This window comes from Tursiops truncatus, chromosome 2 (assembly GCF_011762595.2).
Source record: "Tursiops truncatus isolate mTurTru1 chromosome 2, mTurTru1.mat.Y, whole genome shotgun sequence".
Taxonomy (NCBI): Eukaryota; Metazoa; Chordata; class Mammalia; order Artiodactyla; family Delphinidae; genus Tursiops; species Tursiops truncatus.
The window spans coordinates 147,430,445-147,447,396 of record NC_047035.1 but is presented as its reverse complement, the minus strand read 5'-3'; the positions used below and the strand labels follow the sequence as shown (position 1 = coordinate 147,447,396).

Below are 16,952 nucleotides of genomic sequence, written 5' to 3'. Positions count from 1 at the left end.
CTGATTGGTGAAAAGTACATCTTGCAGCAGAATCCGTGCCAGGAACTGTGACCAAACTTCTTGTCTAAAAGGAGCCTTTGTGTGGGGATTAGTACTTGGCTGTAGGTCACTCAGGGCACGGAAATAGCAGTTGTCAGGACCCGTGCATCCAGCAGTCATTTCCCTGCATCCCCAGAAACTGTGTTCTGGGAACTCATTCAGCATGAATCGTGTGTCCCCCTGGGTCCAGCTTACTTCCCGAGGAGGTGGCCCTTCGAGGGCAGGACCGTCTTGTCCTCCTGACGTTTCCCTCGTCAGAACTCAGCTGACTGAAAGCCTGTGCAGCTGGACGGTGACATTTGCTCTCTGGCTTCTGTGGTGCTCGGGATCCCACCTCTTTCACAGCTCCATCTGTGGTACCGGGCCTCCAGCTAACAACAGCTGGGGAGGGGCCTCGGGAGGCGCCCAGACACCTGTCCCCTGGAGCCGCAAGGAACACAGCGGGCCTCGGGCTCTGAGGCTGTGCCCCCGATCCTGAGAGGCAAACTCTCCCCCGAGAAGCTGCAGCCAGCAAACCATGGGACTGCTGCTCCGGCCCGTCCCACGGTGGAGGGAGACCTGCTGCTGAGGACCCCACGGAGCAGGGTTGAGGAGGGACACCCTGAGCCCAGTCCCGCCCCTCGGCCTCCTGGCCTGAATCAATGGTGCCTCAATGCTGGACTGGGGGACCTAAGCCAGGTCCACACAGCAGAGGTCTGCAAATGTGTGTGTCTTTCAGTTGTTGAAGTGATTGGTTATAAAAAGAACTCACTGAAGGATAAAGAGATGGAAGGTTTACTCATTATGGTTTTCCTTTAATATGACACTGAAAACTCAAGAGAAGAGGAATTTTACTTTAATGACATTACTTGGTGACTTAGCTCAGGCTGCTGTAACAAAATACCACAGACGGGTGGTTTAAACAACAGATGTTTATTTCCCATAGTTCTGGAGGCTGGAATCCCAAGATCAAGGTGCTGTCACGGTCACATTCTGCTGAGTTCGCAGACAGCACCTTCTTGCTGTGTCCTCACTTGGTGGTGTGAGGAAACTTTGGTGTCTTCCTCTTCTTATAAGGACACTAACCCCATAATGGAGGCTCCACCCTCCTGACCTCAACTAATCTTAATCACCTCCCAAAGGCCCCACATCCTAACTCCATGAGATTGGGGATTGCGGCTTCAACATATGAATTCTGGGGGGACACAAACATTTGGTCCATAACACTTAGCAAGTGGATTTTACTAATTTAACAGTGTCTGTCAACCCAACTCTGTCAGTCTTGTGGAATCTTAAATGTAGCTATGGGACAGATGTCATCTTAATTTCACAGAGATATGACTCCAACAAGGATATGCCCTCATTCCATGGAGGGCAGTAGCAGCATTAGAGACATCCTCAAAAGTAGCAACTGGGAGCAACTGGGAGCACCTGGCGCAGTGGTTGAGAGTCCGCCTGCCGATGCAGGGGACACGGGTTCGTGCCCCGGTCTGGGAAGATCCCACATGCCGTGGAGCGGCTGGGCCCGTGAGCCATGGCCGCTGAGCCTGCGCGTCCGCCGCAACGGGAGAGGCCACGACAGTGAGAGGCCCGCGTACCGCAAAAAAAAAAAAAAAGTAGCAACTGGGCATCTCTTCAGAGCTACATAATAGTGCAAGAGTGGGCTTTTTTTCGAGACCTTTCTCTGCCCCATGTGATCTTGGGAAAATCTCTTTATTTCACTAAGCCTTAGTGTCCTCCTTTGTAAATTGGGGGTAATAATAATGCCCACAGAATAGGGTTAGTGTGAAGACGATAAGTGTAGAATGTTTATCATAGAGCCTGGGGCCCAGCAACTATGCGGAAAGATCCTCTATCATTAGTAGTAGTGTTTTTTTGTTTTGTTTTGTTCTGGTTTTTGGCCGCACTGCGAGGCTTACTGGATCTTAGTTCCCCGACCAAGGATTGAATCTGGACCATAGCAGTGAAAGCGCCGAGTCCTAGTAGTAGTGTTCTTTACGTACTTACTAAATGCTTAGTTACAATAATAGCCCCTGAATTTTGGTTCTGTTCATAAGTGCTCACTGGACCTGACGTAATAACTACGGTGCAGGGAACCTCTGCTACATGCCAGGTGACTGTTTATTTCTCACAGTAGCTCAATGAGGTGGCCACGACTGTCTCTGTTTGACAGATGAGAACACTGCTTTTGGAGAAGTGAAGGAGTTTGCTCCTTGTCACACAGCTGCCGGGTGGCACAGTTGGAAGTGGAGCCCAGGGCAGTTGAACTCCAAAGCCACTTTTCCTATTGCATTACCTTCTAAGAGTAACTTTGCTCTTCACTTCCTCAGAGTTCTTACTTTTTTGGGTTTCAACTGGAGGTGCATGATGGAATGTGCTGGAAATAATCCCCCAGAAGCGCTAATCGTGCATGTACATGGGTAGGGTTTCTTCTGCAAAATTGTGCTGCTCCTGTCACTCGAACACAACAGACAGGCAGGACATTTGCTGCTGTGCTGATGAGCTGACACCCTTGCTCACGCTAGCAGCCGTTGATAAGGGACAGTTCCATGCATTAATTACAGCACCAGTATATGAATCATCCTATTGCATGAACACACTGCTGAAAACACTCTTTCCATTTTACAGGTCCCAAAAGGACCTTTAGGTTTGATGAAAATCTTGCAACCTGTTTTCTAAGAGCAAATAAAGGGTGATAATAAAAGGTTTGTAATCTGTGTACTTATGTTTCTATGATGAGTTTGCCAATGATTCTAAATATCTACAGGCAGAATCTCTTAAGATGAACATAGTGTGCGACACCCAAAAAGACTCACAAGGCTCATGTTGCAAGAGGTACCTGACTTCTTGGTGTTCAGGAAAGCTGGCTGAGCAGCTGGCTGTGCTGGCCACCCCTCAGGGTAAAAGCAGCAAGAATATAGATTCTGACAATGTTATGGTCCTGTCAGCAGTTTAATTATTGACTATGAAGTTCTGCATGAGGAAAGCATGATGTTCTAACAATCTCAGTTTTCCAGAGAGAGGAAGTTTAAAGTGCCCATGCCAGCCCTGTGACTAACTTTTGTAGTGATAGCAAGCTACCTGCCTTCACCACTATTTGAGTTAAAAACATAATATTAACTTATCAGTCTGTATAGTCTAGGTGATGCTGTGGTAACAAACAGCCCTGAATCTCAGCATCACATTGTTTTTCTCTTGTGAACCATGCCCACCCTAAGTCACAGGGGACTGGGTCCTGGATGGTCACTGTGGGAGCCAGCCTTCCCCAGCAAATAGTGCCAGCTGCTACGCTGGGGAAGAGAGAGAGTATGACAACGACATGTTTCAGCCTCAATTCATCGACTGGAAAGAGTCACATGGGACAGGATGTACAAGAAAGTGGGAAGAAACAGAGTTATTTGCAAACGGTACTGATGTCCACTCCGTGAGCCTCTGAAGCAGTTTCCCCGTAAGTGTATGTTCAATCAGTAATTCAGACATTGCACATAAGATAATTTCAAAATACTATATGAACAAGAAAACTTGAACTTCTAACCAAACATTTAAGGAACCAGCAACAAGCCCTTTTCTGATCATCCGTCTTAGGCGGTGATGCCCAAACCTCAGGCTGGAGGGCAGGTGAGGGAAAAAGGTACCAGGGCAGCCTCTCCTGCTCACTGCTGCTGGGCCCTCCCTTTGACCTTTGACCTAGCCCAGTGGCCAGAGTGCAGCAGAGCCGAGGTGACCAGCCTGTAGGGTCACTTCCTGGACACCGTGTGGGGCAGAGAAAGAACACATGGGGGGATCTGAGGCAGATGGGAGTACATGACACAGAGGCCAAGAGATATGAAGGAGGTGGACTGAGGAGACCAGGATGGCTGTCTAACAGGAGCTCCAGGAGGACCTGGGAAGGAGCAAGGGGAGGAGGCATGACAACCAGGACTGCCCCAGAGCTGACAGAAGGTAGCAGCCCACAGATTCCAGAGAACCAACAAGCACCAGGAGATTAAACAATAAGAAATGTACTCTGACTATGTACACATAGTCAGAGTGTACATAGTAGAGACAAGAACAATCTATTAAAAGCAACCCGAAGGAAAAACCTGGTAACCTTGAAAAACCAACAGCTGGTGAGATAGTAACGTTGAAAGACAGGAGACAGTGAAATAATATCTTCAATATGATGAGGGAAAAAAGCAGTATCAGCAAACTGGAATATGGTGACCAAAGAAAATTTCCTTTAAGGACCAGAAAAAGAAAAACTAGGAAATCCGACCCTAAGTAGATGACCCTCTCTAAGGGCAAGTCCACAAAACATACTCGAGGCAGGAGCAGTGACCAGAATGAAGAGCAGGAAAATGTATAAACAACAACAATAATAATACTTTACTGAATTTTAACCATAATAAAGTATATGAATTTAAAAAGTGATAGATTTCTAGGTCCTATTTTCAGAATTAGGGTAAAAAAGTACCGATGAGCGCCAGACTTTGATGAACTAAGTTTTCATGTTATAATTTTTTAGGGTAATGATTTAAACTCCAGAAATAGAATGTATAACTTCCAAATTACTAGGAAAAAAGCAGAATGCTTAATAAAAGCTAATAAAATGAGGGCAAGGAGGGAAAAGAAAAAGGAAAAGCACAACAAATGGAAAATCACAAATAATATAGTAGATTTAAATCCAAATATATCAGTAATTACAATGGTTCAATTCACAAAAAATGTAATTTCAGAATATGAACCTAGTAACATTACCTTGAAATACAGAACCCAAAATTGATGGAACTACAAAGAGAAGTTCATGTCTCTCAGTAACTGATAAATAACGCACACATGAGAAGATTAAGGATATAGAAGATGTGAACAAAACAATAAAATTAGTGGAGATATATATGTTACTGCATCCAAGATTTGGAGAATATGCCCTCTTTTCAAGCACACTCTGAAATATTTATGAAATTGAGCACATGTAAATCATGTCAACAAATTTCTATGGATCTATATCATAAATTGGATTATTTGAACACAGAAAAATTAACTAGAAATTATAACGAAATCCTAGAAATATACAAAGGCTTGGAAATTATAAGAATACATTTCCAAATATAGTATAGACCAAAGAAGAAATTACAATGAAAATTAGGAAATACTTTTAACTGAATGATAAAAATTCTACATGACGGACTTCCCTGGTGGCACAGTGGATAAGACTCTGCGCTCCCAATGCAGAGGGCCCAGGTTCGATCCCTGGTCAGAGAACTAGATGCCACATGCATGCCGCAACTAAGAGTTCACATGCCACAACTAAGGAGCCCGCAGACCGTGACTAAGGAGCCAGCGAGCCGCAACTAAGGAGCCCTGGAGCTACAACTAGGGAGCCCGCCTGCACAACTAAGTCCTGGTGCAAACAAATAAATATTTTTTAAAAAAATTCTACATGAAAGACTGAAAATTGATGACCTAAGCATCCATTGTAACAAACTAAAAAACAACAGGAAAAAGTAAAAGAACAAATAAGGTGGAGAAATTAGTGATGTATAAAACAAAAATTGGTAATGAAAAGACTATAAAATGTCAAACCTGGGGCAAGACTATCAAGAAAAGCAAGAAAAGGTACACATAAAACAGTGTTAGGATTAAAGACCTAGTATCATTTACATTAGCACCAAAAAAACCTGACATATTGGGGGATAAATCTAACAAAATTTGTACAAGATGTACATGCTGTTCAGGCATAAAGCTCGAGAGGGAGGTCCAGGGCTTGTGAGGCATAGCTGAGAGTCAAGAGCGTCCTGGTGGTAGAGAGGGGATGAGAGGAGTGGGCTGAACAGAGAACCCTGGAAACACGGAGGGAAGAAGGGTGGCCGAGGAGGAGGACCCCCTCAGCGGCCAAGAGGGAGGCCAGGGAGCAGACGGTGGTGCACCTGCTGCGGCCTCGGGGGAAGCAAGGACTCAAAGTGGCCCGATCATCTCGGTATTTTTTCGGCGTGTTTTACCTTTTCTCTCTCTCTTTTTTTTTTTGGTTTTGCTTGTTTGTTTTTGGCTGCGGCGTGGGGCATGCTGGATCTTAGTTCCCCGAGCAGGGAACCCGCGCCCCAGCGATGGAAGCGCGGAGTCTTCACCACTGGACCGCCAGGAAAGTCCCCATCTTGGTGTTGGAACTCTGCTCCGTGAAGTGGTGTCGGCCGTGCGCCCACGCCCCCCAGGGCTGCGCCCCCGCTCTGGGGGGCATGCGGCCGTCTGTTTGGGGGCCAAGACATCGAACCACTGGGGGGCACCCCGAGGAGAGCAGAGCGCGGCCTGCGGGTAGTGAGCGGTGAGAGGCCGAGATCAATCCCAACCCCCCATCTGGGAGCGTGATCCTGCCGACGCGGACGCTGACCGTCCCCTCTGCGTCAGGACGCAGGGAGGGAGGGACCGTGACAGCGTGCCCACCCGACCCCTTTCTGGGGGTGGGTCCTCACCTCCTGCGATTGCAGACGAGGTCCTCCTCGGTGTGACCTGATCCCCGTCACCAAATCCGCGCGGACGCCTATCGGGTGTGTGTGCTCCTAGCAGCCCGCGCAGAGCGAGCCCGGAGGCTCGACGTCTCGGTGCCAGCGGCCCACCCGGCAGACTCGTCAGTGGGGCCGCTTGCGCCAGACGCGATCTGCAAACATAAGCGGAGAGATCCAGCTGAGAGTCAGGCCCAGGTCCACATCTCTAGAGAGCGGTTCTGAGCACACCCAGCGACCAGCGATGCTGCTGCTGGTTCCCAGATTCTCTGCCCTGAGTGCTGCCCAGGCGCAGGGTGGGGGTCGGGGTCGTAGGGTTTGCATTCTGGCTGTGTGGCCTGGGGTAAGTTACTTAGCCTCTCTGAGCATCAGTTTCCGCCTCTCATCACAACCATGAGCTAGAACAGCGTGTGCATGGTTCCTGGCACACGGAAGATGCTCCGTACGCGCAGGCGTACCGTTCAGTCCCGGCTCGGTTCTGATTCCTCCCTCTCACCTTCCAGGTGCCGGCGCTGCGCTCTCCTGCACCAGGCTCGCGGCGTGGAGGAAGCGCTGTTCACTGGGCACCTGAGGTGCCGTCGACATGAGGCAAGTCCTAGAGAGGCTTTTCTTCCCCGGTGCGCACAGCAGACACCCGCCGTCAACTCCCTACTACGAAGGGCGCCTTGTGTATCTTACCTATCTTTCTCTAACCCAGCGGTCAGGGCCCCACCGGGCACATGCTAGCACGCCACAGCGCCCCACAGGGTCCGATACAGCCGCACCCCCCAAGAGACACCATTTGGTTTTGCCCTTGTCAGGCCCAGCCTCATCTCCCAAGCTGGGCGTGGACTCAGAATCAGGCTGCATAAGTGGAAGCGGACACAAGCCCTCAGGACCTCTAGCCCCTGAAGCCACGGCCTTCCCTGCTGCTGTGTCATCGTGCTGACACTAACGGCGCATTGTGGAGTCGTTCTCCAGGCTGCTGCCAGGGAGACACAATAATTCCTATTGTCCAGGAAGCAGTACATTTGGAAACTCTAGTAACTGAAATGATGATTTAGTTTAGAGGGTGAGGGAAAAGTGGTGGTATAAACAGAAAATGACACAATTGCTAACAAGACAATATGGTAAAAGTTAGATTGATTAAAGGGAGTTTCGATATCAAGGTGTACGTATTTACATTGTTATTTAAGGAAACTGCACTGCCTGCGGAGCACCTTGGTGGGTGTGGTGTGCCAGCTCCTGGGCACTCGTGGTCACGTGACCCTGAGGGGAATTAGGTGGAAGATGGGAGGGAGGGAGGAAGGGAGGGAGGGAGGCGGCCCTACCAACCACGGAATACACAGATCCGTCTTGTTGTAGCCAGTGGCCTTCCCTCTGCCTCTTGTCCCACCTCCCCAGCCAACCAGAGCTCAGGACTGTTGGGGAATACACCGTCTGGAGATGCTGGCAAGTCCACTACACAGAGCAGGAGGGCTGCTCTCCAGCGAGTCAGCCCTAACCTGCACCTGGAGAGCCTACTCAGTGCAGGACATGCCCCCAAGACCCTCCAAACCCCTTGTCCTGCAGGCACCTCGAATCCCTGACTCCACCCAGGGCTTGCGGCTGCGGAGTCAGACTTGGAACCCGCTGGGCTCTTTAGCAGCTCTCAGAACAAGGCTGAGTCTGAGTGAGCTTGGGGGCTTCCCCTTCTGAGGGTCCCTTGCCCACCCCTCCAAGCTAGCACGGGCCTGTGGGCAGGACAGGGATGGCAAAGGGCAGTTCCCCTGCCCTGTGGATCGTCCTACACGTTCCTGGGACCTGCTCTCTTTGCCAACAGAAGTGCAGTTAGAGGGGACACCCCTGGTGACTACAAAGAAGGAAAACAGTGCCAGCATCCGGGCAGGGGCTCCAGGAGGGGAAGGAACTGGGCCTTTTCATGATGTAAGGGGTGGAGGCCAGAGCAGAAGACGGAGGCTCAGGCCTTGGCCAAAGCGTACCTGACCGTTCCTGTTGGTTCACTTACGGCAAAGCCATAAGGGGAGATGGGAAGCTAAGTGTGTTTGTTGGGGGAGTGGGGGGAGACAGAGGTCCCAGCACCTCCGTCAGGGGTTAGGGCAGCACTGAGGGTCCACAGGAGAATCTGCGTCTTCGGGACAGGTGCAGGAGGTCTCCCCCTGGCCCAGGACACCACCATGAGCACATTCTGTTAAAGAAGCAACATGGGGACTTCCCTGGTGGTGCAGTGGTTAAGAATCCGCCTGCCAATGCAGGGAACACCGGTTCGATCCCTCGGTCCAGGAAGATCCCACAGGCCGTGGAGCAGCTAAGCCCGTACGCCACAACTACTGAGCCTGTGCTCTAGAGTCCGTGAGCCACAACTACTGAGCCAACATGCCACAACTACTGAAGCCGGCACACCTAGAGCTTTGTGCTCCGCAACAAGAGAAGCCACCACAGTGAGAAGACCGCTCACCGCAACGAAGAGTAGCCCCCGCTCACAGCAACGAGAGAAAGCCCGCGCCCAGCAAGGAAGACCAGACGCAGCCAAAAAAAAAAAAAAAAAAATCAACGTGGCCTCACAGGCGGCTGCTGCCAGAAGCAGGGGGAGGGGGGGGGCGGGGGGTAGGGCAGAGAGGAGGCTGGAGACTCACGCATCCCCAGCCCCTGCTCCTCCTCCTCCCCCAGCCCGCAGCGACTGTTTAACTTCTGACTCACGTTTCCACCCAGAAATCACTCAGTGCAGGTGCAACTTGGGGGCTGCTCTCCGTTTGGTCTGCTCATCTCTCCGCTGGCGGGCTGATCCCAGCCAAAGGGCTGGATTCAGACCCTGCTCCCCACTCAGTGGCTGCCGAGCCTCAGGTGAGCTGTTTGCTTCTCTGTACCTCAACTTCCTCTTGATAGTAACAACACCTACTGTGGTAGGAAGAATGGTGGCACCTGAAGATTTCCACGTCCTAATCCTGGGAACCATTGTGGAAAGGGCTTTGCAGGTGTGACTGTGGTTACAGGACCTTGGGATGGGATGATTATTCTCAATTGTCTGGGCCCAATCTAATCACACAAGTCCTCAAAAGCAGGGAATCTTTCACCACTGTGTTCAGAGAGAGATGTGCCCATGGGAGGCAGGCCAACAAATGAGGTCGCCACTGAGAAAGGTGTGGCAGGTGTGGTGACCAAAGCCATCTCCAGACATTGCCAGACGTTCCCTGGGGGGACCCCCACGGCTGAGAACCACTGACGTGTACGTCAGCTGTTGTCTGCAATGCCAGCAACACAAGACACCGTGCTGGGTGATTAATTTGATTTCTCTTGCGAGCAGCCGTGACTTAGGTAAGAATGTGTGTGGGAGAGTTTACAATTAGAAATGCCCAGAATTCAGTCATGTTAACCACCGTCTGATTGCAGTCTGGGTTGTGACCACCAAGTAAGTCAGATTATAAACCCAGGGGCTATGTCCATGCTTTGTGATTTGTCGAACCCTCAGTGCCTAGAGCATGTTGGGTCCACAAAATAAGAGAATTCTAGAGCTGGAAAGGGTCTTTCTGGTGGGTTTGTTCTACCATAATAAACAATCACCAGACACTTGATGGAAGGGTGGGTAGGTGGCTATTTAAGGAACTCGAAGGACCTATGACATCATGGAGTTTACGTATAACTGACCACTTAGACGTTCTAGTCTCATACAACACAAAGTTCTCAAACTCAGTATTTAACTCAGGCAGGACCTTTGTTATTTCTAGAATTACAGCCAACTTTTTGATTATCTATGGCTTGTACAAAGACAGGGAAAGAGAAATGGAAGAGAGAGATTGAACTCTAGTGAAAGGACTGAAATTATAGATTGAAAAAATCACACAAATATCACTAAACCTCATTTTAGGCTATCTATTCTGTCCATGCATCCATCCATCCATCCATCTATCCATCCGGCCTGGGAATGCACAGGTCCATCCAGACCCTCAAAGGGGAGGGTGGGGAATTCCACAGGTTCACCTGTAACTCATCTGTCAAACCAAATGATGGTGACAATGGGGTGGAGGGATTGAGAACCCTTGGGTGGTTCAAGACTAATTCACAGGGTTGACATACTAGAAGAAACGACAGTCGAAAATATCGCCCCCAAAATACAAAATGGCAAGGATTCTGAAAAGAGTGGCAATGGAATCATTCATACCGAAGAGAACAAAACTATCCTGATTTCTGTTACTGCTGTGTTGTTACCACACCTCTGCGCCACCCTCCCTTTTCCTGAATTGGGTCACCGGGAACCGCAGTCATGGCTGTGACTCTCTTGAGCATCTCGGTAAGCATCGCCCTCTTCAGAAAGGGCTCTGAACAGGCCGCGCCCACGGGACAGGAACCCCTCCGCGGTCACGGTCTCCTAGCAGCCCTGCCACGGGCTCGCCTCTTCCGTGAGCGCAGCCGCCTCCCAACGAGTGTTGTTCAGTTAACTAACCTTGTGGGGAGAGGAGCTCAACTACAGCTACTCCAGAAGTGAAGGTGGAGGAAAAAAAGGGGGCTCAAACGCCAGCGATTAGCAGACATTTCCATGGAGCATGTATATTACATGCGAGGCCGTAAGGTAGATGTTTGTCAGAAAAGCAAAAGTCCTGGAGGCTTTGTTCTGTCAGTGCTAAGAGAAATCACGGCGCTGGACACGCTGGCGTGGCCCCAGCAGGATGTGATCTCTCCCTAAGGGCCGACTGGCATCTAACCATGAGCACATTGGCTATACAGTGCCACTTAAACGCGGCCTCCTTTCTCAGTCGAGGAAATACGATACAGACGTTCACAGCCCTCTACTTGTGAATGCCGGGAAGCATCTACCCACAGCCCACACTCCCTCACTGCTGTGCAGAAGGGTTGTCATCGTGTCTGGAGTGACAGCAGGGATTTCCCACGCGTTTGCTCCTCGCTGGCGGAGCGCATTGGAGGGAGGAGGCCAGCAATGAAGATAATGATGACCAATGGGCATTTCTGTATATCTTTACGGCCTGCCTCCTGGAACCGGGAACTGGCTTGCTGGCCCTGGCAGGCTCCTGCTTTCTGCATTTCCGGGGTACTTTCTGCATTTCTGGGCCGTGGTGGGAGAGGCAGCATGGCTGACCTCCAAGGCGCCTGACAGCTCTGCTGTTCCACTCTGTAGAATCCTCCTCCTTCACTCTGTCCGTCTCTGGTGCCTCTGGTTCCAGCTGGCAGAGTTGCTGCTGGTTCAGTCCTGTCTCTGTCCCTGTCTTTGTTGGAGATGGCAGAGACCTTTTCAAATCTTCAAGTTCTGGTTCCTTTTTGCTGAACAATTCCTTCTGCAAGTCCTCTCTCCTCTCGCATCTTACTCTAGCAGCCAGGAGAAACCAGCCTGTTCCCTCAACACTTTGCTCAGAAATCAACTCTTCTGTAGACCTCGAGGGCAGTAAGTCAGACAGAGAAAGACAAATACCGTACGATCTCACTTACATGTGGAATCTAAAAAACGAAACAAAATGAAACAAAACACCAAGCTCATAGTTACAGAGAACAGATTGGTGGTTGCCAGATGTGGGTGAAATGGGTGAAGGGGGTCAAAAAGGACAAACTTCCAGTTATAAAATAAATGTCATGGGGAAGTGGTGTACAGCATGCTGACTATAGTTAATTATACTATATATGCATATTTGAAAATATGCATTCCAAGGTATGACATATTTGAAAGTTGCTAAGAGAGTAGGTCTTAATTCTCATCACGTGAAAAAAAAATGGAACTATGTGTGGTGATGGATGTTAACTAGACGTGCTGTGGTGATGATTTCACAATATATACAAATATTGAATTATTATGTTGTACACCTGAAACTATTATAATGTTGTATGTCAATTATACCTCAATTAAAAAAATGAAATCTCCTCTGCTAAGTATACAAGTTTGCTACTCACAAGTTCATGCCTTACAAAACACCAGAGCACAACCAGCCGAGTGCTTTGCCACTTTATAACAAGGTTGCTTTCCAATAACCTGTTCCTCTTTCGTGTCTGAGTTCTCACCAGAAGTCCCTTTAACGCCCACATTCCCACAACAGTCTCTTCACGGTCCTCCGGGCTTTTTCTAACAGGCTCCTCAAGACGTTTCAGCCCCAGCCCTCACCCAGTGCCAAGGACACTTCCGCCTTTTGGGGTGTTTGTTACAGCAGAACCCGTGCTCCTTGGTACCAAATCTGTAGACAGACTTTTTCAGAGAAGCAGAAGCCGTGGGATGTGCATACACTGAGGGAGAGACTTAGGGAACCGGCTCACGGGATCATGGAGGCTGGCGAGTCCAGTCTGCAGGTGGAGCCCACAGCACCTGCTGGCAGAACTCCCTCTTGCTCAGGGGAGGCTGGTTTTTCTGTTCTATCCATGCCTTCAACTGGTTGGACGAGGCCCACCCACACCCACACCTCAACGGTCACCTGCTTCACTCCAAGTCCACCGACCTCAATGTTAATCTCCTGCAAAAACTGCCTCACAGAAACATCCAGGATATTGTCTGAACACATATCTGGGCACCGTGGCCTAGCCAAGGGGACACATAAAATTAGCCATCACATCCACCAAGCCTCCCTTTCATTTCTTTTTCTTCTTTCTTTTTTTTAGAAATAAATTTATTTACTTTTTCTTTATTTACTTTTGGCTTCATTGGGTCTTCGTTGCTGTGCAAGGGCTTTTTCTAGTTGCAGTGAGCAGGGGCTACTCTTCATTGTGGTGCGTGGGCTTCTCATTGCGGTGGCTTCTCTTGTTGCAGAGCACGGGCTCTAGGCGCGCGGACTTCGGTGGTTGCGGCATGTGGGCTCGGTAGTTGTGTCTCGCGGGCCTAGTTGCTCCGCGGCATGTGGGATCTTCCCTGACTAGAGTCGAACCTGTGTCCCCTGCATTGGCAGGCGGATTCTTAACCACTGCGCCACCAGGGAAGTCCCACCTCCCTTTCATTTCTTTGTTTTCTTTTTCACCATTATCATAGCCATTTTCTTGTTAGCACAAAAGAGAAGTAGAAAGCCAGCCAGGGGACTGGCAGTGCTGGCCCCCAAATGAGGCAGCTCAGCTGCCGGGACAGACAGGAGCATGGTGGCATGATGCAGCTGGGGTGCCTGCTCCTCGGGGCTGCACACGTCTCTTCCCAGAGATCAAAGGAGACTTTGGGGGTCCGGAGAGAATACTTCCGCCACCACCGAGGCTTTATGACATGGCAATGACAATTGCGTATAAAACCTGTGGAATTCATTCAGCTTCCCTTAGGTGAAACCTGAGAGTGGCGTCAACAGCTGATCAAACGACTTTATCAGGCAAACAAGCCAACACCCGTGGTGCTGGGGGCAAGGTTCTGCCTGCCCTGCAGAGTCCAGGAGCTCCAGGACGTCCGGAGACCTGGCGCCTGTGGTGTGTGGACTGCGGCTCCACACTCCAGAGTGTGCTCCGTCCACTGTGTCGTCAGTCACCTACATGCCCAGTGAGTGTGGCACGTTTGCGAGCATACTACCAAGTCACTTCTCAGCCACTGAAGAGTGAACCAGGGGTGAGCTAACTAGTTAACTGGTTTACTCCAGGCAAAGATAAACATAAAGCAATTTTTAAATGTTATTAATATGGCTTTGCTGAATGAAGATTAATATTGAAACTGTCTAATCTGTCTTAACCTTAAAAAATGAAACACTCAGGGTTGAGACATTAGCAGGAAGGTAACTGGTTGCGTCGGTCCTGACCCCAATCTCCTGGCCTGCGACCACTGGGCTTGCATCAGGAGACTCCTGGTTGCAGACGACCTTGACTGGAGTCTGCTAACAGGGGCACCCTCCTGCTGGCACACTCGGAGCCACCTAGAAGGCCTTTGTCCCAAGGGATTAGCCTAGGCGCTGCTGCACCGGGCAGTCAGTGCGACCACTGACCTGGTTAAGCCACTAGACTGTTACGTTGTCAGCCTCTAGCACTTTGCTTGCCCATAATCCAGGCTCAATGAGTACTGGTCGAATGAATAAATGTATTCAACTACGTTTAGACAGCAATGTCTGTGCACCGGGCACTGTTTTAACTGCTTTACAAACTGTTAATAGTTTGATTCTCATAACAACTCTGTGTACAGGTACCATTACTAACTCCTTTTTACGAAAGGGAAAATTGAGGCACAGAGCACTTGAGTCAGCTGCCTACAGTCACACAGCTCGTCAGACTCAGAGGTGGAGTTCAGACCTGACTGCCCAACTCCAAAGTCCAGCCCTTAATCACTATGGATGAATGAACAGGGAATGAATGGTCTTTCCAGAGCCAGGCTGAGCCTCCCAGGTGACCTGCAGCCCTGTTACTGGGTAGAAGCTTCCCTGCCCCAGAAGACATCCTTGGTTGTGGAGTGGACCGGGGTCTTGGGCAAGCAGCCCCCAGATGGCTGGCTGCCGGCAGGTGCAGGCTCACGGCTGCACCACAGTGTGGGGGAGCAAGGAGGACTAGGGGAGCGGCACCCAGCTTTCTGGCTGAAATACACAGGCCACCCCCCAACGGCGCTGTCCCTCGGACCCAGTGTCCGCTTGCAGCTTGTTAAAATCAACACTTCACGGACACCAGCACTGACAGCTCCCCAAGCAGACAAAACCAGTGAAGTCACACAGGCAAAGCTTAATTCTGTTTTTGCGAGAGTAACTTCACTCCTTGTTTCTGCCTCTGGAATCATGAGCGAAACTTAAACTGCTTCCTGAGGTTGCTAGGAGGTCACCTCTGGCCAATAAGCTATTATTTAGGAAAATTCTAACCAGTCACTATGAAGAATACAGTCACCACTTTCTCACTAGATAAGCTGCGTTATAAAAACACACCCCTGAGCCTCACCCCATTTGGTTGGAGAGCTCCCAGTTTTTTTCTTTTTTTTTTAAACATCTTTATTGGAGTATAATTGCTTTACAATGGTGTGTTAGTTTCTGCTTTATAACAAAGTGAATCAGCTGTACATATACATATGTTCCCATATCTCTTCCCTCTTGTGTCTCCCTCCCTCCCACCCTCCCTAACCCACCCCTCTAGGTTTGCCAACCATTTGGTGTGAGCACAACAAACGTTCACTGATCACTACTTCTCTGATCACGGAACACCGCTCCCCACTGCACCCTCTGCTTCAACTGCCCCCCATCCCCGACCCTACCAAAGTCAGCAGGTGGCAGGATGAAGAAGGACACCCCTCAGGGGACGTGCACCACAGACAGTTCTGCCAGAGCGGCCTCAGGAGCAGGTCGGGGAGACACGCGCAAAGGGCAGATTAGAGCTTCCAGGACATCACAAGTGACGTTAGAAACCCAAGAAGCAGCCAGGAGCTACTCGCTCATTAGTGGGCGAGCCTCCTCTCTAGAGCCCTCCGGTTTGAAAGCTCTGATAGTTTTAGATGTTACCTTTCCTCTTCCCGAGCCCAAATCTGGCCCAGTCTTCAAGGAAAGGTACTCAGTGACTGTGGAAGCAGGACTCTCGGCAAGAACGTGCCAGTGGGCTTCCTAATGCGTGTCCACTCCTAGCTAAAGCCCTCACCACTGTGGCTCTTTTCAAAATAGAATCAGAACTAAAATACAGTCACTTAAAAATAGCAATTTTGATAGATACTTTTAAGTAGTTGAAAGACATTTTGATATGTTTGACAGATAAATACTTTTAAAAGATATGGATCTTAAATAATTATCTCCAAATCCTAGTGTTAACTACATCCTGATGCTCCAAACTTTCTTCCAGAAGTTTATGAAAATGTGTTTTTCCTTTGAGAGTAAATAGTTCTTTTAAAGGACTTTGTGGAGAAGCCCTTTATCTTATTCTTAACACTCATCAAGCTATTAGTTACCTGTCCTTACAATACCACCAAACAGGAAGTAAGAAGAATTTAACCCAGAGAATGGGACCCAGCCTCTTTTATGGTCTCAAACAAGGAATCAGGCAGTGGAGGGAGAGGTGGACACATCAGAGCCCGCTGAGCCCCGTTGGTGATGCACTCACTCAATCAGCTAGACGGTGGCCTTAGAGGATAAGGCACCTGCCAGCTGAGAACTGCACAGCGGGTCCGGAGGGCTGCTCGGAGGAGGGACGCGGCTCAGTCCGGAAGGGGAGCCGGGGAGGGAGCCAGGGAGAACCCCGCTGGAGCCCTGCCAGCCCGGCTGCGGGTGACAGTGGAGGAAGTGCAGTGAGAGCAGCGAGAGGTGAGAGGTGCGGAGTCGGGGGAGTCCGAGGTGAACAGAAAGTTTTGCTAGGTCTGGACTGGAGTGTCTGAAAAAAAGAGGAGTGGAGGTGACTCTGGGCCTGAGCCACTGATTCACTGAGAGCATCAGGTGGACCCGGCGCAAAGACAAGATCGGGAGCTCGGCTTGGACGCGGTAAGTTTGAGAACAGATCAGACGCCCGCCCCAGCGAGGCATGAAGGAGCCCGCTGAACAGGAAAGTCTGGGACTCGGTGCAAAGGCCAGGGCCAAAGGTGGACATGTGGGAATCAAGGATGCAGACGACATTAAAGCTCTGAGACTGGATGAG

At 49.9% G+C, this 16,952-nt stretch overlaps 1 long non-coding RNA gene across 1 annotated transcript; it reads right to left on the bottom strand.

Moving 5' to 3' along the window:
* Positions 1-935: 935 nt before the first annotated feature.
* Positions 936-7,110, bottom strand: LOC141278078 (uncharacterized). Its single transcript, XR_012330334.1, has 2 exons — positions 6,991-7,110; positions 936-6,649 (listed from the first exon to the last, which is right to left on the bottom strand). It is a non-coding gene; the product is annotated as an uncharacterized lncRNA (long non-coding RNA).
* Positions 7,111-16,952: the final 9,842 nt, after the last annotated feature.